Source organism: Eleutherodactylus coqui, chromosome 4 (genome assembly GCF_035609145.1).
Source record: "Eleutherodactylus coqui strain aEleCoq1 chromosome 4, aEleCoq1.hap1, whole genome shotgun sequence".
Classification (NCBI taxonomy): domain Eukaryota; kingdom Metazoa; phylum Chordata; class Amphibia; order Anura; family Eleutherodactylidae; genus Eleutherodactylus; species Eleutherodactylus coqui.
Window position 1 is genome coordinate 196,488,996 of NC_089840.1, and position 22,238 is coordinate 196,511,233.

General features: G+C 49.7%; 1 long non-coding RNA gene across 1 annotated transcript in view; it reads right to left on the reverse strand.

Moving 5' to 3' along the window:
• Nucleotides 1-3,652: 3,652 nt before the first annotated feature.
• Nucleotides 3,653-22,238, reverse strand: part of LOC136625924 (uncharacterized) — a 40,624-nt gene continuing 22,038 nt past the window's right edge. Inside the window, exon 3 of the long non-coding RNA XR_010792601.1 lies at nt 3,653-3,812. This is a non-coding gene — a long non-coding RNA (uncharacterized lncRNA). The remainder of the gene's footprint in view (nt 3,813-22,238) is intronic.

Genomic DNA, 22,238 nt, shown 5'->3' on the forward strand with positions numbered 1-22,238 from the left:
GTAACAATAAAAAAACACAGCTGACCTCCCCAAAAAATGTGCACTCATTGTGCACCATAAATGTAAAAGCAAAATCATTATGGGGCTGTGAATAGGACGACAAAAAACAGTTTTCTTTTTAATAAAAGCATTTACATTTCTTTAAAGCAGTAAAACACCAAACAAGCTCTGAGCATACCAGCATCGTAACGGTTCCGACTCACGGAATGAAGATAACATGTCATTTTAACTGCACAAAAAAAGAACCTTCCAAGAATGGCTAATTTGAATTTCTTTTCATTTTATCCCACTTAAATATTTTCAAATATTTTCTAATACAATTCATGGTGCATTAAAAGATACTATTAAAAAAGGTACAAGTTGTCCCTGGAAAAAATGAGCCCTCATACGGCTAAGTGGCTGGAAAATTTAAAAAGTTCCAACTCCTGCAGGTGAAAAAAAATTTTTTTTTCAATGGCTGTTAGTTAAAGGGTTAAAGTCACACTTAGGCTGCATTCCCATGAACGTATATCGGCTCGGTTTTCACGCCGAGCCGATATACGTCGTCCTCATGTGCAGTTGGGGGGAGGATGGAAGAGCCAGGAGCAGGAACTGAGCTCCCGTCCCCTCTCTGCCTCCTCCCCCTTCTCCGCCCCTCTGCACTATTTGCAATGAAAGGAGGTGGGATGGGGGTGGGGCTAAGTTCAGTGAATTAGCCCCGCCCAATTCCGCCTCTCCCCATTGCAAATAGTGCAGAGGGGCGGAGAGGAGGCAGAGAGGGGGCGGGAGCTCAGTTCCTGCTCCTGGCTCTTCCATCCTCCCCACCTGCACATGAGGACGACGTATATCGGCTCGGCGTGAAAACCGAGCCGATATACGTTCGTGGGAATGCACCCTTAGACTAACTTCACAAGGGAAGGTGCAGTATTGGGCCTTAAATCACGGCCCGATATCACACTCACCTACATGTAATAACCACACGGATGCAAGGTGTTTTTATATCAAAACCGCCTCGCATCACTTCAGGGAAGTAGAAAATGCGGAGTGTCTCCCATTGTTTTCAAGGGTGAGACGAAGCATCGCACTTGCATGCACCAAACACACGGTACGATGCTGCCACCGGCCCCGCTGAAGGAAATGACCAATGCGATGCCAGGGGAAAAAACTGCTCATGTTAATGAGAACAGGGTTCATGTTCATGCAAGATTTGTATAGTTTTCTCAGCTGTGTGAAAACAGCCTCAACAATCACCAACTATCATCATGATTTGATTATGTTTGAGCGGCTGTAATAATTGGTCAGTGTTAGGGAGATGGAGAATAAAACCATCGCTGATCATCAGTTGTGATGCCGTAAAAAGGATCAGTTGCACAATGTATAAGTGTAAATGATGCTCGGTGACGTTTCCGCTTGGCATAGCCACCCAGCACACAACCAGATCCTGGGGGTCAGTAGTGCACAATGCGCTCCCCAATACTCTCTATTGGGAGGAACAGGACACACTGTGCTCTACCAGAACCTGGAGACTATATACGGAGATGACCCCTACATAGTAATATATAGTGTGATCGGATAATACTAGAGATGAGCGAGCGTACTCGGTAAGGACAGATACTCGAGCGAGTATTGTCCTTACCGAGCACCTGCCTGCTTGCCCGCAAAGATTTGGGTTCCGGCGGGGGGGAGCGTTGTATTGCAGGAGTGAGCTTTATGGTTGTTTTTTCTATGGAAGAGGGAATCATTGGAAATGGATAGTTTTATAGAATGGTTGCACTCTCACACCGTTGGTCTCACATTCACACATTAGTATCCCCGACCACATTGTATTTCTGGATCTATGTATTTATTTTACTTGTAACAAACCAATGCAGACTGACACACTTCAAAGCAGTCGATGTTAACAACTACCTGGATTATACTAGTGCACGCCATCAACCATGGCCGAATTATATTCCATTCTGACAACTGAAACATATAGAAAAAAACCCCCTAAAAACTTTATGTATTTGTCAATAACAGTTTAACAACTTATGAAATGCTTAGAATTGTCAGTCTCAAAACCTTTGGGCACACCTGTAGATGATAGGGGGCAGGGGCGTTACTATAGGGGAAGCAGAGGATACGGTTGCCTTAGGGGGCCTATAACGCCTCTCTTTTCCATATAGGGAGCCCAGTACTATGACTCAAGCATTAGCCCAGTACTATGACTCAAGCATTATGGTTGGAGGCCCTGTTAAAGATTTTGCATTGGGGCCCAGAAGTTTCCAGTTACGCCTCTCATGGGGGGTTTATACTTGCCTCTGTACATGATCAGCACTAACTAGGTTACATACTTTTTGTTGGCAGAGGACATTGGGGCGTACAGTGTGAAATGTTTTAACTCTGATATCACATGATTTATTATACACTCCATTATTATACACTCCATTGCAGCAAATCCTATAAATAAGGATGATGTCATGTGGGGCCTGATGATGATGAAAGATGTAATGTTGCAATCTTAGTTGTTATGTAGTGGTGCAGTACACCATCCTGGTCCCCTGCATAAATGTCATACATATTTGTCTTTTGTGGATTCGCTGTGCAAACCTGTCTTGTTATTTCCAGTATGTGTGTTGCACAGCTGCAGCGCTAGAAGGGTTAAATGTTTAGAAAAATCCAAAGCCTGCATGTAAATGTATCAAGTCTATCATGTCATGTGGTATGAGAGAGGGTATAAATAGGAGTGATTGAGAGCGGGAAAGGAGTTCCATCTTCTGGAGTCGAGAGAGTCTAAAGCACAGAGCCACATGGAGGCACCTTCAGCCTCCTTGCGGTGAAGATGGAAGCGGAGAAGAGATTTCCTTTGTTGCTTGTGTTCTGGATGTAAGAGGAGTGAGCCCCCAAGAGTAAGAGAGAGCATTTGTAAGTAACTACTACTTCTCAAGGCCAGTGCAGAGATACTAATAAATCCTCAAATTTTCCTACACGGCCGTCCAGAGCCAGAATCACAGCGTAGAGGTACACCCTTTAATTGTCACACCCACGCGTCTCCAAGGCTGGGTGGAAGTAATTCAAGCTAATAATTGCTGTCAGAGTGTCTGTGGAATGACCCTACCCCTTTCCTCTTCCAGAGTGTTCCCAATCCAGGAGCGGTACCTGACAAATAACATAGACTGCAGGACCGGTGTCATCATCAGTTTCCTCCCTGACCTCAAATCTTTTGTCTTGCCTGCACTTTAAATACTTTAATTGAACTGCCTTGTACTACCAGTTTCCAAGTAAAGTTGATACTGAGCTCTAACTGTTCCTAGAGACCCGTGGTACTCAAGAACTGAGAGTGGCTGCATTTATTCTCTGCCGAGAGTCATACCAGTGTTTGAAGGAAAGGTGGCGTCACCCATGACAACTACAACCCCTGTTATCCTGTTTAGTGGGCATCTCCCTATCCTAGGGGTGTCCCCGGTGGCTTTGGCTGCGTGTGTTCCCTCCAGGAAAGAGTTTGGTAAGTGCCACCGTGAGAAGCCATCACTTTACCCTCCCAGCTCCCCACATATACCAGGTGTCTGGGGTCTCCCTATGGAACGCTGCATTTAGAAGGGGGAAAAAATCTATAGCGCATAGCCTTAAAGTAAAACCGTTTATAACTCCCAACCCGAAAAATACAAACAGAAGCAAATAGCTTAAACAAATATTTGTTAGGATGCCACTTTATTAGATAAGGAACAGCGATGAGCTGCAGGAAACCATTTATTTTACTCTTTGAATATGTCGTTTTTCTGTGCAGTAGACAGCTTCTTAAGTTTCCAGTTATATTCCAACTCCAGTTTACTGTAAGGATATTGCTTGGGAGCCTAGAAGGTAAAACAGACAATGATGTCAAAGGAAAGAAAGCTTAAACAATAAAACATACTTAGAAATCCAACAAAATGCTCTCAATCAGGTTTTAAAGGAAAACAGGTTTTTGCAGCCACAGTTTGGCCCGGACAGGTTCTTTTCACTATACAGCAAATGTGCCTTGATAGCACTTAAACAAAGGGCGAAATACAACACTGATTGGTTATGGAGGAAGGAAAACACCTTAAGGGCTCGTTCAGACGAGCGTGGTTTACACGCTGCTAAGCAACCTATAAACCACACTGTTAACATGCAGGGATTATGTGCGTGAACAGGCTGCCCTTAGCTATGCGGAGCAGCCCATTCACACGTCTGTGGTATGGTCAGCCTGCTTCCATAGCTTCCATAAGAGCCTATGGTAAGCACCCTGGACAGCGCGCACCGCGGAGCTGACAGGCGAGTTGGCACTCGCTATCCGTTCTTTTTTAAAAGTGCAGATTATGAACGAAGTCCGAATTGCACACATCAAGTTTAGGTAGGAAGGATACCAGTTAAAAGGAATACTCTGGGAATCGGCACATTTTTTTCCCCGTTTATTGTTCATGTTGACCCCAGAGTCACAGTGATGACATTTTTTGATTTTCCCTCTAATGGACTCCAGGAAAGAAAAATATAACTAGTTCTAGTTTCTACTCCATGAGGACCAAGTCTGTGACTCAGAAGCGGCCTTATGAGAACAGAGATGAAACAATAGAACCGAATCTGGAGTCCTCATTAGTCTAATTTTGCTGGAAATTTGTAAAAAGTAAAATCTATAGTGAATTCCCGTACACGGTGTAGATGAGATTTTACATGCTGTGAGCATTTTCTGTGCAAGAAAAAGAAAGCTGCAGATTTTTAAATCAGCAGCATGCCCATTCTGTTACACTTTCCCCTTTTTCTATGAAGTAGGGGTGATATCCAGAGTGGATCTGTAGTACAAGCCACATATAACACAAAGCTATGAGAGTCAAATGAAGACTTCTTGCATTGCATAGTTACTAGAGATGAGCGAGCACCAAAATGCTCGGGTGCTTGTTACTCGAGACGAACTTTTCGCGATGCTCGAGGGTTCGTTTTGAGTAACGAACCCCATTGAAGTCAATGGGCGACCCGAGCATTTTTGTATATCGCCGATGCTCGCTAAGGTTTTCATTTGTGAAAATCGGGGCAATTCAAGAAAGTGATGGGAACGACACAGCAACGGATAGGGCAGGCGAGGGGCTACATGTTGGGCTGCATCTCAAGTTCACAGGTCCCACTATTAAGCCACAATAGCGGCAAGAGTGGCCCCCCCCCAACAACTTTAACTTCTGAAAAGCCCTCATTAGCAATGGATACCTTAGCTAAGCACCACACTACCTCCAACAAAGCACAATCACTGCCTGCATGACACTCCGCTGCCACTTCTCCTGGGTTACATGCTGCCCAACCCCCCCTGCACGACCCAGTGTCCACAGCGCACACCAAATTGTCCCTGCGCAGCCTTCAGCTGCCCTCATGCCACGCCACACTCATGTCTATTTATAAGTGCGTCTGCCAGAGGAACCGCAGGCACACACTGCAGAGGGTTGGCATGGCTAGGCAGCGACCCTCTTTAAAAGGGGCGGGTCGATAGCCCACAATGCTGTACAGAAGCAATGAGAAATCCAATCCTGTGCCACCTCCATCTGGAGCTGCACACGTGGGCATAGCAATGGGGAACCTATGTGCCACACACTATTCATTCTGTCAAGGTGTCTGCATGCCCCAGTCAGACCGCGTTTTTTTATAAATAGTCACAGGCAGGTACAACTCCGCAATGGGAATTCCGTGTGCACCCACAGCATGGGTGGCTCCCTGGAACCCACCCGCTGTACATAAATATATCCCATTGCAGTGCCCTGGACAGCAGAGCTAACGTCAGATGAAATGCAGGTGGGCTTCGGCCCACACTGCATGCCCCAGTCCGACTGGGGTTCTTTAGAAGTGGACACAGATGCATTTACAACTCCCTGTGGACCCACAGCATGGGTGGGTGCCAGGAAGCCACCGGCGGTACATAAAAATATCTCATTGCATTGCCCATCACAGCTGAGGTAACGTCAGCTGTAATGGAGGTGGGCTAAAAATTAATTCGATTACACTGTAGGCGAGGGCCCAAAAAATTGGTGTATCAACAGTACTAATGTACCTCTGAAAAATTGCCCATGCCCAACCAAGAGGGCAGGTGAAAGCCATTAATCGCTTTGGTTAATGTGGCTTAATTGGTAACTAGGCCAGGAGGCAGCCCAGTTAAAATAAAAATTGAGCATTGAAACGTATAAAAATTGTTTAGAAAAATTATATGACTGAGCCTTGTGGGGCTAAGAAAAATTGCACGTTTGGCGTAATTATGTGAGGTTTCAGGAGGAAGCGCAGGAGGAGGAGGAGGAATATTATACACAGATTGATCAAGCGAAAAGGTCCCCGTTTTTGATGGGGATACAGAACGATGCTTCCATCCGCGGGTGCAGCCTACGTATTGCTTAGGTATCGCTGCTGTCCGCTGGTGGAGAAGAGAAGTCTGGGGAAATCCAGGCTTTGTTCATCTTGATGAGTGTTAGCCTGTCGGCACTGTCGGTTGACAGGCGGGTACGCTTATCTGTGATGATTCCCCCAGCCACACTAAACACCCTCTCCGACAAGACGCTAGCCGCAGGACAAGCAAGCACCTCCAGGGCATACAGCGCGAGTTCAGGCCACGTGTCCAGCTTCGACACCCAGTAGTTGTAGGGGGCAGAGGCGTCACGGAGGACGGTCATGCGATCGGCTACGTACTCCCTCACCATCCTTTTACAGTGCTCCCGCCGACTCAGCCGTGACTGGGGAGCGGTGACACAGTCTTGCTGGGGAGCCATAAAGCAGTCAAGGGCCTTAAAGAGTGTTGCCCTGCCTGTGCTGTACATGCTGCCTGATCTCCGCGCCTCCCCTGCTACCTGGCCCTCGGTACTGCGCCTTCGGCCACTAGCGCTGTCGTATGGGAATTTTACCATCAGTTTGTCCGCCAGGGTCCTGTGGTATAGCAACACTCTCGAACCCCTTTCCTCTTCGGGTATGAGAGTGGAAAGGTTCTCCTTATACCGTGGGTCGAGCAGTGTGTACACCCAGTAATCCATAGTGGCCAGAATGAGTGTAACGCAAGGGTCACGAGAAAGGCATCCTAACATGAACTCAGCCATGTGTGCCAGGGTACCTGTACGCAACACATGGCTGTCCTCACTAGGAAGATCACTTTCAGGATCCTCCTCCTCCTCCTTCTCCTCCTCCTCCTCAGGCCATACACGCTGAAAGGATGACAGGCCAGCAGCATGGGTACCCTCACCAGTGGGCCAAGCTGTCTCTTCCCCCTCCTCCTCATCTTCCTCCTCCTCCTCCTCCTCACCGCGCTGAGATATAGACAGGAGGGTGCTCTGACTATCCAGCGACATACTGTCTTCCCCCGGCTCTGTTTCCGAGTGCAAAGCATCTGCCTTTATGCTTTGCAGGGAACTTCTCAAGAGGCATAGCAGAGGAATGGTGATGCTAATGATTGCAGCATCGCCGCTCACCACCTGGGTAGACTCCTCAAACTTTCCAAGGACCTGGCATTCCAAGGACCACTATAGCTCTACGCTGCTCATAGAGCCTGGCCAACATGTGGAGCGTAGAGTTTCACCGTGTGGGCACGTCGCACAGCAGTCGGTGCACTGGCAGATTAAACCGATGTTGCAGGGTGCGCAGGGTGGCAGCGTCCGTGTGGGACTTGCGGAAATGTGCGCAGAGCCGGCGCACCTTTCCAAGCAGGTCTGACAAGCGTGGGTAGCTTTTCAGAAAGCGCTGAACCACCAAATTAAAGACGTGGGCCAGGCATGGCACGTCCGTGAGGCTGCCGAGCTGCAGAGCCACCACCAGGTTACGGCCGTTGTCACACACGACCATGCCCGGTTGGAGGCTCAGCGGCGCAAGCCAGCGGTCGGTCTGCTCTGTCAGTCCCTGCAGCAGTTCGTGGGCCGTGTGCCTCTTATCTCCTAAGCTGAGTAGTTTCAGCACGGCCTGCTGACGCTTGCCCACCGCTGTCCTGCCACGCCACGCGACACCGACTGCTGGCGACGTGCTGCTGCTGACACATCTTGATTGCGAGACAGAGGTTGCGTTGGAGGAGGAGGAGGAGGAGGGTGGTTTAGTGGAGGAAGCATACACCGCCGCAGATACCACCACCGAGCTGTGGCCCGCAATTCTGGGGGTGGGTAGGACGTGAGCGGTCCCAGGCTCTGACTCTGTCCCAGCCTCCACTAAATTCACCCAATGTGCCGTCACGGAGGTATAGTGGCCCTGCCCGCCTGTGCTTGTCTACGTGTCCGTTGTTAAGTGGACCTTGGCAGTAACCGCGTTGGTGAGGGCGCGTACAATGTTGCGGGAGACGTGGTCGTGCAGGGCTGGGACGGCACATCGGGAAAAGTAGTGGCGACTGGGAACTGAGTAGCGCGGGGCCGCCATCATACTTTTGAAGGACTCCGTTTCCACAACCCTATACGGCAGCATCTCCAGGCTGATAAATTTGGCTACGTACACGTTTAACGCTTGAGCGTGCGGGTGCGTGGCGGCGTACTTGCGCTTGCGATGGCTGGACGGTGCGCTGAGAGACATTGGTGGATGGGGCCGAGGACAGCGGAGGTGAGGGTGTGGGTGCAGGCCAGGAGACGGTAGTGCCTGTGTCCTCAGAGCGGGGTTGGATCACAGTGGCAGGTTGGGGCACAGGGGGAGAGGCAGCGGTGCAAACCGGAGGCGGTGAACGGCCTTCGTCCCACCTTGTGGCGTGCTTGGCCATCATATGTCTGCGCATGCTGGTGGTGGTGAGGCTGGTGGTGGTGGCTCCCCGGCTGATCTTGGCGCGACAAAGGTTGCACACCACTGTTCGTCGGTCGTCTGCACTCTCAGTGAAAAACTGCCAGACCATTGAGCACCTCGGCCTCTGCAGGGTGGCATGGCGCGAGGGGGCGCTTTGGGAAACAGTTGGTGGATTATTCGGTCTGGCCCTGCCTCTACCCCTGGCCACCGCACTGCCTCTTGCAACCTGCCCTGCTGCTGCCCTTGCCTCCCCCTCTGAAGACCTGTCCTCAGTAGGCGTAGCAAACCAGGTGGGGTCAGTCACCTCATTGTCCTGCTGCTCTTCCTCAGAATCCTCGGTGCGCTCCTCCCTCGGACTTAATGCCCTTACTACTACCTCACTGATAGACAACTGTGTCTCATCGTCATCGGCCTCCTCACCCACTGAAAGGTCTTGAGACAGTTGCCGGAAGTCCCCAGCCTCATCCCCCGGACCCCGGGAACTTTGCAATGGTTGGGCATCAGTCACGATAAACTCCTCTGGTGGGAGAGGAACCACTGCTGCCCAATCTGAGCAGGGGCCCGAGAACAGTTCCTGGGAGTCTGCCTGCTCCTCGGAATGTCTCATTTTCATGGAGTGAGGAGGCTGGGAGGAAGAAGGAACAGCAGCCAGAGGATTCTGAGTTGCAGCAGTGGACGGCGCAGAACTCTGGGTGGACGATAGGTTGCTGGAAGCACTTTCTGCCATCCACGACAGGACCTGCTCACACTGCTCATTTTCTAATAAAGGTCTACCGCGTGGACCCATTAAATGTGCTATGAATGTGGGGATGCCAGAAACGTGCCTCTCTCCTAATCCCGCAGCAGTCGGCTGCGATACACCTGGATCAGGAGCTCGGCCTGTGCCCACACCCGGACTAGGGCCTCCGCGTCCTCGGCCGCGGCCACGTCCTCTAGGCCTACCCCTACCCCTCAGCATGCTGTATTACCAGTAATGCAGAAACACAACGCTGTAATTAAATGTGCCACTTATTGGCCTGTGGTTGGAGGCTGAGTTCGCTTACGGAACGCCAGGAAATAATTTGGCGCAAGCCTGCTGTAACACTTAGCTGGCTGCGTATGATTTTGGAGAACTACTACCCCCAGCAGACACGGACCCAGAACACTGAGCACAGTGACAGGCAGGCCAAATAAATTTTTTTCCAATATTTTTTAGAAAAGGCCCACTGCGTATATTCAATCAATAATATATGTCTTTTGTCCCTGGAGTGTGTCACAGAACTGCAGAGTGTTGCACTGTTATTAACTGCAACAGAGCGGTGATTTCAGAGCCAGGAAATAATTTGGCGCAAGCCTGCTGTAACACTTAGCTGGCTGCGTATTTATTTGTAGAACTACTACCCCCAGCACACACGGACCCAGAACACTGAGCACAGTGACAGGCAGGCCAAATAGATTTTTTGCCCAATATTTTTTTGAAAAGGACCACTGCGTATATTCAATCAATAATATATGTCTTCTGGCCCTGCCTACACACTTCAGTCCCTGGAGTATTACTGCAGGGCGCAATGCTCTGCACGGCCGATATACCAAAAAAAAAAAAAAAGTGCAACACTGCTAAAAGCAGCCTCCACACTACTGCACACGGTTAGATGTGGCCCTAAGGAGGACCGTTGGGGTTCTTGAAGCCTACAATAACTCCTAACGCTCTCCCTGCCTCCACACTTCTGTCCCTGTAGTATTACTGCAGGGCGCAATGCTCTGCACGGCCGATATACCAAAAAAAAAAAAAGTGCAACACTGCAAAAAGCAGCCTCCACACTACTGCACACGGTTAGATGTGGCCCTAAGAAGGACCGTTGGGATTCTTGAAGCCTACACTAACTCCTAACACTCTCCCTACAGCAGCTCCAACACTATAGCACTGTCCCTCAGCTATGTCACAACGCATCTGAGGCGAGCCGTGGGAGGGGCCGATTTTTATACTCGGGTGACACCTGATCTCGCCAGCCACTCACTGCAGGGGGGTGGTATAGGGCTTGAACGTCGCAGAGGGAAGTTGTAATGCCTTCCCTGTCTTTCAATTGGCCAGAAAAGCGCGCTAACGTCTCAGAGATGAAAGTGAAAGTAACTCGAACATCGCGTGGTACTCGTTACGAGTAACGAGCATCTCGAACACGCTAATACTCGAACGAGTATCAAGCTCGGACGAGTACGTTCGCTCATCTCTAATAGTTACATATTCTCATCATTAAAAGTGACCCACTTGCTATTACAGACCAATGAAATAAGGACATCAGTATGACACCCAGGCATTAGACTAGTGGGCAAAATTACATACATTTAAGTTGCAAATGTGCCTAACCTGTGATTGAAAGGAAGGTGCTTCATGTGATACACGGCGACTGTACAGAGCCATAATCCTGTTCAGCTACTTAGCAGCACAGATAAGGTTCATGCTGTTTAATGGAGCTTTTAGTACATATAGTAACCCACGCAAGGACCACCCACTGTAAATAGACCTTCATGTTTGCTTGTCATTCTGCAGAACTGACACATAAATGTATTAACTCTTCTACTCCCCACAGCACCCGCATTCTGAGCTTACCAATAACCTTTGGTTTTGGTAAGCTCATTGGTTGTTATGATCACCGGATCGATACCTGAACCAACCTTGAAGGCCACAGAAAAAAATTGTGTAACAAATTTTACTAGGACTTGCGCTGTAAAAACCATACTCCCCATCCCCTTGTGTGTCCTCAGTGAGAATGGAGGGAGGAGAGAAGCTTTTACACAGCATACACATTCACTTGATCGTAATTAATTCATTTTAATCCCCTTCCGCCTGCCTTAGATAATTAATGGGCTGATGGCACAGTTCTCATTGTGTTATGACTTATATTGCATGGCACGGCTGGCACCTGTGCTCAGTACCATTGGCTGGTTTAGTGTTATGACAAACCAACCCAGTACTGTGATTGAGATCCAAACAAGATTACTTATCGTGAGGCCATGAGAGCAGCTGCCGCCCATCAGAGAAGAAACAGGACCGCCTCCAGAACTATGTAAATGGTGGGAACACCTGGTGCCTCCTCAGTTCCTTAACATGGACCTTTGCTTAGCTTTTCTTTTATATGCACTGTTACTTTAAGTACCATATTTTTCGTTTTATAAGACGCACTCTCACCACAGTGTGTGTGTGTGTGTGGGGGGGGGAGAATTGGTGCAAAATCTAAAGCAAATGTGCCAAATGTCAAGCTGGCTGGCATGCTCACCTGGCCGCGCGTCCAGCCGATCTCACTTTACAGCAGGGGAGGAGAGCAGTTCTCTTTCTCTTCTCCTGCCGGCACTCACTACCATCGCTGATTGGTGGTAAGCGCCGGTGGGAACTGCTGCTGCTCCCCCACCTCCACCAATCAGCTTCCTCTGGCTATACACAAGCACTGTTGTTACAGAGCTCTACTGCTCCTGCTGTGGAGGAGAAAGGAAAGAAGTTATAGTGTCCCTCCGTCACCCTATACTATCCCTGGCAATATCACCTAAAGTCCCTGGGCGAGCTCCAAATTATTTCCCCCTATGTTCCTCCTCTAAAACCTGGCTGCAGCTTATCATGAGGTGCGTCTTATGAAGCAAAAAATAAATTACATATTAAAAATATTAGTTTTGGTATTGAAATAAAAGCCAAGTGAAGGTCCATGGATCTTGTTAACAGACTGAGGAGTCACTGACTGTCCCCGCCTTTTAAATACACCTGGAGGAGATTCTGCTTGCTGTCTCTGAACAAAAAAGTAACAACAAACAATTCTGGCAAAACTTAAAATTATTTTTACTACGTTCACCATGCACAATAAATAAAAATATTTTCATTGTCTGTCGTTACAAATACGGTAATACCTATTATGTGTCACATTTTCAAACTCTCTTTTGGTATTTGATCCATTTAAAAAGCGTTTTTGTGAGGAAAAATTAGCATTTTTTTTAAACTGATTTTTTTTTTCTATTCAAGTTCATTGAACTTTTGACGCTATTTTTTAGGCCCAGAAGGGGACTTGAAGATGCGACTGTTCAATCGCTAGAATATTACGTTGCACTACATAAGTAATGCATTCTACTAAGCATATGACAGTAGCCTATTAGACTCTGTAGGAGGCAGGACCTAATAGGCTGAGTTACATGGAGACCTTTGTCAGGCTTCTGGCTCCATGGGAAGCCATTGGTACTTTACAATCACACTACAGGGTGCCAAAAGGATTTCCCTCCTCTTGGCATCTGCATACATGCTGCGGTTGCTATTGATTGTGGCATGTAAGTGGTTAAACTGCCAGGATATCAAGTTTCTCCACTACTGGTGGTTAGAGCAGGAGCCTGGCTATCAGTATTTCATTAATCCATCACCTTAAAAAGATGTATGTGCAGGTGTAAAGCTCATTAGTGAGGTCAGTTAAAAGGCATATTGTCCGTCAATACCGTGTTAAAGGTGTCATCTACTTTAAGCCCAATGAGCTAAGTTTATGGCCTATTCCAGGGATGTAAATGTTTTACTTACCTCTCCTGTCGTTCTACTTATATCCCCAGACTCAGCGTGTAGTGGCCCAGTACATCATCCTGGTACCCTCCGTAAATGTCATACATGTTTGTCCTATGTAGATGCACTGTGCAAGCCTGTCTTGTCATTTCCAGTGTGTGTGTTGCACAGCTGCAGTGCTTGAGAAGTTAACTTTAATGAAATCATTGCCTGTTTGTAAATGTATCAGTCTGTCATGTGATGTGGTATGAGTGAAACCATACGTAGGAGTGCCTGACAGCGGGAAAGGAGTCCAAGTCTTCAATCTGTGTTTAGCTTCCATTTTGTCTTCAACCCAAGAGAGTCTAACACACAGCCACATGGAGGCTGCCTTGTGGTGAAGATGGAAGAGGAGGAGAGATATCCTGTAGCGTTTGTATTCTGGATGTGAGTGGAGTGAGCCCCAACATAAGAGAGAGCATTCGTAATTAATTCTGTAAGACAAGGCCCAGTGCAGAGGTACTAGTTAAGTTTCCAGGTTTTCCTACACAGCCATGCAGAGCTAGGATCCTGGCGTAGAAGTACGCTACTTAGTTACAGCCACATGTCTCCAGTACAGGGTGCTAATACTGAAAAGTCAATAATTGCTGATAGAGTGTTGGTGGAGTGATCCTTACTAGAGATGAGCGAGCACCAAAATGCTCGGGTGCTCGTTACTCGGGACGAAAATTGCGCGATGCTCGAGGGTTCGTTTCGAATAACGAACCCCATTGAAGTCAATCGGCGACCCGAGCATTTTTGTATATCGCCGATGCTCGCTAAGGTTTCCATTTGTGAAAATCTGGGCAATTCAAGAAAGTGATGGGAACGACACAGCAACGGATAGGGCAGGCGAGGGGCTACATGTTGGGCTGCATCTCAAGTTCCCAGGTCCCACTATTAAGCCACAATAGCGGCAAGAGTGGGCCCCCCCCAACAATTTTTACTTCTGAAAAGCCCTCATTAGCAATGCATACCTTAGCTAAGCACCACACTACCACTTCTCCTGGGTTACATGCTGCCCAACCCCCCCCCCCCGCACGACCCAGTGTCCACAGCGCACACCAAAGTGTCCCTGCGCAGCCTTCAGCTGCCCTCATGCCACACCACCCTCATGTCTATTTATAAGTGCGTCTGCCATGAGGGGGAACTGCAGGCACACACTGCAGAGGGTTGGCATGGCTAGGTAGCGACCCTCTGTAAAAGGGGCGGGGCGATAGCCCACAATGCTGTACAGAAGCAATGAGAAATCCAATCCTTTGCCACCTCCATCAGGAGCTGCACACGTGGGCATAGCAATGGGGAACCTATGTGCCACACACTATTCATTCTGTCAAGGTGTCTTCATGCCCCAGTCAGACCGCGGTTTTTTATAAATAGTCACAGGCAGGTACAACTCCGCAATGGGAATTCCGTGTGCACCCACAGCATGGGTGGCTCCCTGGAACCCACCGGCGGTACATAAATATATCCCCTTGCATTGCCCATCACAGCTGAGGTAATGTCATGTTTAATGCAGGTGGGCTTCGGCCCACACTGCATGCCCCAGTCAGACTGGGGTTCTTTAGAAGTGGACACATGCAGTTACAACTCCGTGTGGACCGACAGCATGGGTGGGTGCCAGGAAGCCCCCGGCGGTACATTAATATATCCCATTGCAGTGTCCAGCACAGCTGAGGTAACGTCCGATTAAATGCAGGTGGTCTTCGGCCCACACTGCATGCCCCAGTCAGACCGGGGTTTTTAATACATAGACACAGGCAGGTACAACTCCTTAATGTGAGGTCCGTGTGGACCGACAGCATGGGTGGCTCCCTGGAACCCACTGGCGGTACAAAAATATATCCCATTGCAGTGCCCTGGACAGCAGAGCTAACGTCTGATTAAATACAGGTGGGCTTCGGCCCAAACTGCATGCCCCGGTCAGGCTCGAGTTTTTTATAAGTATACACAGGCACGTACATCTCCCTAATGGGAAGTCCATGTGGACCGACAGCATGGGTGGGTCCCAGGAAGCCACCGGTGGTACATAAATATATCCCATTGCAGTGCCCAGCACAGCTGATGTAACGTCAGCTTTAATGCAGGTGGGCAAAAAATTAATTGGATTACACTGTAGGCGAGGGCCCAAAAAATTGGTATACCAACAATACTAATGTACCTCAGAAAAATTGCCCATGCCCAACCAAGAGGGCAGGTGAAACCCATTAATCGCTTTGGTTAATGTGGCTTAATTTGTAACTAGGCCTGGAGGCAGCCCAGTTAAAATAAAAATTGGTTCAGGTGCAAGTTTCAATGCTTTAATGAGCATTGAAATGTATAAAAATTGTTTACAAAAATTATATGACTGAGCCTTGTGGGCCTAAAAAAAATTGCCCGTTCGGCGTGATTACGTGAGGTTTCAGGAGGAGGAGCAGGAGGAGGAGGATGACTAGAATACACAGATTGATGAAGCTAAAAGATCCCCGTTTTTGATGGTGATAGAGAACGATGCTTCTATCCGCGGGTGCAGCCTACGTATTGTTTAGGTATCGCTGCTGTCCGCTGGTGGAGAAGAGAATTCTGGGGAAATCCAGGCTTTGTTCATCTTGATGAGTGTAAGCCTGTTGGCACTGTCGGTTGACAGGCGGGTACGCTTATCCGTGATGATTCCCCCAGCCGCACTAAACACCCTCTCTGACAAGACGCTAGCCGCAGGACAAGCAAGCACCTCCAGGGCATACAGCGCGAGTTCAGGCCACGTGTCCAGCTTCGACACCCAGTAGTTGTGGGGGCAGAGGCGTCACGGAGGATGGTCGTGCAATCAGCTACATACTCCCTCACCATCCTTTTACAGTGCTCCCGCCGACTCAGCCTTGACTGGGGAGCGGTGACACAGTCTTGCTGGGGAGCCAGAAAGCTGTCAAAGGCCTTAGAGAGTGTTCCCCTGCCTGTGCTGTACATGCTGCCTGATCTCCGCACCTCCCCTGCTACCTGGCCTTCGGAACTGCGCCTTCGGCCACTAGCGCTGCCGGATGGGAATTTTACCATCAGTTTGTCCGCCAGGGTCCTGTGGTATAGCATCACTCTCGAACCCCTTTCCTCTTCGGGTATGAGAGTGGAAAGGTTCTCCTTATACCGTGGGTCGAGCAGTGTGTACACCCAGTAATCCGTAGTGGCCAGAATGCGTGTACCGCGAGGGTCACGAGAAAGGCATCCTAACATGAAGTCTGCCATGTGTGCCAGGGTACCTATACGCAACACATGGCTGTCCTCACTAGGAAGATCACTTTCAGGATCCTCCTCCTCCTCCTCCTCCTCCTCCTCAGGTCATACACGCTGAAAGGATGACAGGCAAGCAGCATGGGTACCCTCAGCAGTGGGCCAAGCTGTCTCTTCCCCCTCCTCCTCATCCTCCTCATGCTCCTCCCCCTCCTCAATGCGCTGAGATATAGACAGGAGGGTGCTCTGACTATCCAGCGACATACTGTCTTCCCCCGCCTCTGTTTCCGAGGCCAAAGCGTCTGCCTTTATGCTTTACAGGGAACTTCTCAAGAGGCATAGCAGAGGAATGGTGACGCTAATGATTGCAGCATCGCCGCTCACCATCTGGGTAGACTCCTCAAAGTTTCCAAGGACCTGGCAGATGTCTGCCAACCAGGCCCACTCTTCTGTAAAGAATTGAGGAGGCTGACTCACACTGCGCCGCCCATATTGGAGTTGGTATTCCACTATAGCTCTACGCTGCTCATAGAGCCTGGCCAACATGTGGAGCATAGAGTTCCACCGTGTGGGCACGTCGCACAGCAGATTAAACCGATGTTGCAGGGTGTGCAGGGTGGCAGCGTCCGTGTGGGACTTGCGGAAATGTGCGCAGAGCCGGCGCACCTTTCCAAGCAGGTCTGACAAGCGTGGGTAGCTTTTCAGAAAGCGCTGAACCACCAAATTAAAGACGTGGGCCAGGCATGGCACGTGCGTGAGGCTGCCGAGCTGCAGAGCCGCCACCAGGTTACGGCCGTTGTCACACACGACCATGCCCGGTTGGAGGCTCAGCGGCGCAAGCCAGCGGTCGGTCTGCTCTGTCAGACCCTGCAGCAGTTCGTGGACCGTGTGCCTTTTTTCTCCTAAGCTGAGTAGTTTCAGCATGGCCTGCTGTCGCTTGCCCACCGCTTTGCTGCCGTGCCGCGCAACACCGACTGCTGGCGACGTGCTGCTGCTGACACATCTTGATTGCGAGACAGAGGTTGCGTAGGAGGAGGAGGGTGGTTTAGTGGAGGAAGCATACACCGCCGCAGATACCACCACCGAGCTGGGGCCCGCATTTCTGGGGGTGGGTAGGACGTGAGCGGTCCCAGGCTCTGACTCTGTCCCAGCCTCCACTAAATTCACCCAATGTGCCGTCAGGGAGATGTAGTGGCCCTGCCCGCCTGTGCTTGTCCACGTGTCCGTTGTTAAGTGGACCTTGGCAGTAACCGCGTTGGTGAGGGCGCGTACAATGTTGCGGGAGACGTGGTCGTGCAGGGCTGGGACGGCACATCGGGAAAAGTAGTGGCGACTGGGAACTGAGTAGCGCGGGGCCGCCGCCGCCATCATACCTTTGAAAGCCTCCGTTTCCACAACCCTATACGGCAGCATCTCCAGGCTGATAAATTTGGCTATGTGCACGTTTAACGCTTGAGCGTGTGGGTGCGTGGCGGCATACTTGCGCTTGCCCTCCAACACTTGCTCTAGCGACGGCTGGACGGTGCGCTGAGAGACATTGGTGGATGGGGCCGAGGTCAGCGGAGTTGAGGGTGTGGGTGCAGGCCGGGAGACGGTAGTGCCTGTGTCCTGAGAGGGGGGTTGGATCTCAGTGGCAGGTTGGGGCACAGGGGGAGAGGCAGCGGTGCAAACCGGAGGCGGTGAACGGCCTTCGTCCCACCTTGTGGGGTGCTTGGCCATCATATGTCTGCGCATGCTGGTGGTGGTGAGGTTGGTGGTGGTGGCTCCCTGGCTGATCTTGGCGCGACAAAGGTTGCACACCACTGTTCATCGGTCGTCTGTACTCTCAGTGAAAAACTGCCAGACCTTTGAGCACCTCGGCCTCTGCAGGGTGGCATGGCGCGAGGGGGCGCTTTGGGAAACAGTTGGTGGATTATTCGGTCTGGCCCTGCCTCTACCCCTGGCCACCGCACTGCCTCTTCCAACCTGCCCTGCTGCTGCACTTGCCTCCCCCTCTGAAGACCTGCCCACAGTAGGCGTAGCAAACCAGGTGGGGTCAGTCACCTCATCGTCCTGCTGCTTTTCCTCCGAATCCTCTCTGCGCTCCTCCCTCCGACTTACTGCCCTTACTACTACCTGAGTGATAGACAACTGTGTCTCACCGTCATCGTCCTCCTCACCCACTGAAAGCTCTTGAGACAGTTGCCGGAAGTCCCCAGCCTCATCCCCCGGACCCTGGGAACTTTCCAAAGGTTGGGCATCGGTCACGACAAACTCCTCCAGTGGGAGAGGATTCGGAACCATTGCTTCCCATTCTGGGCAGGGGCCCGAGAACAGTTCCTGGGAGTCTGCCTGCTCCTCAGAATGTGTCATTGTAATGGAGTGAGGAGGCTGGGAGGAAGGAGGAGCAGCAGCCAGAGGATTCAGAGTTGCAGCAGTGGACGGCGCAGAACTCTGGGTGGTCGATAGATTGCTGGATGCACTTTCTGCCATCCATGACAGGACCTGCTCACACTGCTCATTTTCTAATAAAGGTCTACCGCATGGACCCATTAATTGTGAGATGAATGTGGGGATGCCAGAAACGTGCCTCTCTCCTAATCCCGCAGCAGTCAGCTGCGATATACCTGGATCAGGAGCTCGGCCTGTGCCCACACCCTGACTTGGGCCTCCGCGTCCTCGCCCACGTCCATGTCCTCTAGGCCTACCCCTACCCCTCAGCATGGTGTATCACCAGTAGTGCAGAAACAGAACGCTGTAATTAAATGTGCCGCTTATTGGCCTGTGGTTGGAGGCTGACTTCACTTACGGAACGCATAGCAGAGCCAGGAAAGAATTTTGCGCAAGCCTGCTGTAACACTTAGCTGGCTGCGTATTAATTAGGACTACTACCCCCAGCACAGACGCAGTACACTGAGGACGGTCACAGGCAGCCCAAATAGAAAGTTTTTTCCCAAATTTTTTTGGAAAAGCCCACTGCCTATATAGACAGTATATCTCTTTCACTGTCCCTGCCTCACCACTACTGGCCCTATACTATGTAAAATTACTGCAGACTGTTTCCCTCTGGACAGGATGACAGCGGTGATGTAACAGCCAATGCAGAGCCAGGAAAGAATTTTGCGCAAGCCTGCTGTAACACTTAGCTGGCTGCGTATTAATTAGGACTACTACCCCCAGCACAGACGCAGTACACTGAGGACGGTCAGTGGCAGCCCAAATAGAAAGTTTTTTCCCAAATTTTTTTGGAAAAGCCCACTGCCTATATAGACAGTATATCTCTTTCACTGTCCCTGCCTCAGCACTACTGGCCCTATACTATGTAAAATTACTGCAGACTGAGGACGCAATGCTCTGCACGGCCGATATACAAAAAAAAAAAAGTGCAACACTGCAAAAAGCAGCCTCAACAGTACTGCACATGGTCAGATGTAGCCCTAAGAAGGACCATTGGGGTTCTTGAAGCCTAAAATAATTCCTAACACTCTCCCTATAGCAACTCCAGCAAGACAGCACTTTCCTAGATCTCTGTCAGAATGCATCTGTGGCGAGCCGCGGGAGGGGCCGATTTATATACTCGGGTGACACCTGATCTCGCCAGCCACTCACTGCAGGGGGGTGGTATAGGGCTTGAACGTCGCAGGGGGAAGTTGAAATGCCTTCCCTGTCTTTCTATTGGCCAGAAAAGCGCGCTAACGTCTCAGAGATGAAAGTGAAAGTAACTCGAACATCGCGTGGTGCTCGCCTCTAGTAACGAGTATCTCGAACACGCTAATACTCGAACGAGTATCAAGCTCGGACGAGTACGTTCGCTCATCTCTAATCCCTACCCCTTTCCTCCTCCGGAGTGTTCCCTTTCCAGGAGCGGTTCCTGGCAGATAACGTGGACTGCAGGACCAGTGTCATCCTGTGTTTCCTCCCTGACCTCTGATCTCTTGTCTTCCCTGCACTGTATAGACTGTACTTCAAATTGCCTTGTGAAAATAGTTTACTGCAAGTTTATTCAAGTAAAGTTTTACCAGGCCCTAACTGTTCCTAGGGACCCGAGGTAGTAAGAAACTGTGTTGGTGATTATTCTCCGCCGAATAGCATACTGGTGTGTGGGAACGGTGGCATCAGCTGTGATAACTACTACTCCCATCCTCCTGTTTATTGGCATTCCCTATCCTAGGGGTGTCTTCGGTGGTCTACAGTGTTACTCTGGCCTTGGCTGCATTGATACCACCAGGAAAGAGTTGGTAAGCGCCTCTGTGACACGTCAGCACTTAACACTCCCCACCTACGTCAAGTGTCCGGGGTATCCCTATGGGATGCTGCACAGCGGGTCACATACTTTTAGCTCATAAGCTTAGCTCATAGGGCTAAAACTAGGTGACAGAGTCTCTCTAAGGAAGGTGATTCCTCTGCCACAATTTTAGCTAAATAGATGCAGTAAAGAACTTTGGAATAAGCGCTACCCCCCACATTTTTTTCAATGCTGCAATATCGCTGCGATTTTTTAACACAAATGTCAATGGGACATTCTAATGTTAAAAACGCAGCGCACAAAGATCACAAAGCACAAACTTGCGATACTTTTTTAACGTTAGAAAGTCCCATTGACATTTGCATTAAAAAAACGCAGCAATAACGCAAGTGGGTGGTAGCCCTTAGCCTGAGAGAGTTTTTTCCTACAAAGATCACATTCCCTATTTTTGGTTATGGCAAAGCCTTTCCTTGGAGTATCCTTAGAACCTAAAGCTTCTTTCCATAACTGGTTCAGGGTATTCAGTTTTCACTGTTCTACATTGCAAAAGTATGGCCCAAACAGAAATCCTGCTTCCACAGGCCTCTGACTGGACTGGTTGGGCCTCCCCTTAAGTGGACGCTGAACTACACCCCAACCATCTCTAATGCACTACGACCTGCCGGAAGAACATCCCTTTTCTACTCCCCCAAACGGGCTCCGTAGCCTAATAAATGGCAATAACCACTGCACCATCTGATCCGCGTTCCTGGAAGCGCCCTTACAAACAAAATAATGGCAGTTGCAGGCCCCCAGACTTCCAGCACACCTACACCAAAAACATGCCACAAGGAAGCATTTCAGCACTTCTGCACACATCCTAGAAACCACTACAAGCAATGACTCCCCACATTCTGCCATTTTGCAAAGCCACTACCAGACCACCCGACCATGGCACAAGCGAACGGAACACCAAAAGCTCAGCCTGCCATCCTGTGCTGCACAAAGGGCTCAGAATTGCAAAAGGGGAGCACTCTCCAGTAGACAACCACTGTGGGGTTCACCCAACACTGTAGGAGAAGGACCCAGTACCAGCGCCACCAGGAATGAAGCTAGCCCAGAGCCCTGGATGATATAGTACTCTACGGCTGCTCAAGGAGGTATGTATTCATGTATGTGTAGTGGCCCAGAGTTAGCAGGGCCCCTCCATAATGTTAAATGTCTGTCTCGTGCCATTTGTCTTGTCAGTGTCTTATTTGTAGCATTTGGTATGTATATTGCACCTCTGCAGCACTGAATAGGTTAATGTCTGGATTATGTCTGGAAAATGTATCTTGTATGTCATGTGACTGTGTCATATATATGTGTTTGCAAGGTGGAATGCAGGGGACTCTTGCAAGTTAGTCTGTGGAAGTCAGTTAGTGAGTAAGAGAGGTCTAGAGTTAGCAGAAGTCAGTAGTTGGAGTCAGTCTGCCAGTGAATGAACCCCACAGATATTGATTGGTCTGTGTGTGGAGAATGGAAGAAGTAGCGCGATACCCTTCTGTTCAGCCTGGGCCTACCCTACCCAGGATATGCCGATGCTACCACTAAGCACTGAGAGAGAGAGAGAGAGAGAAGGACTGCTGC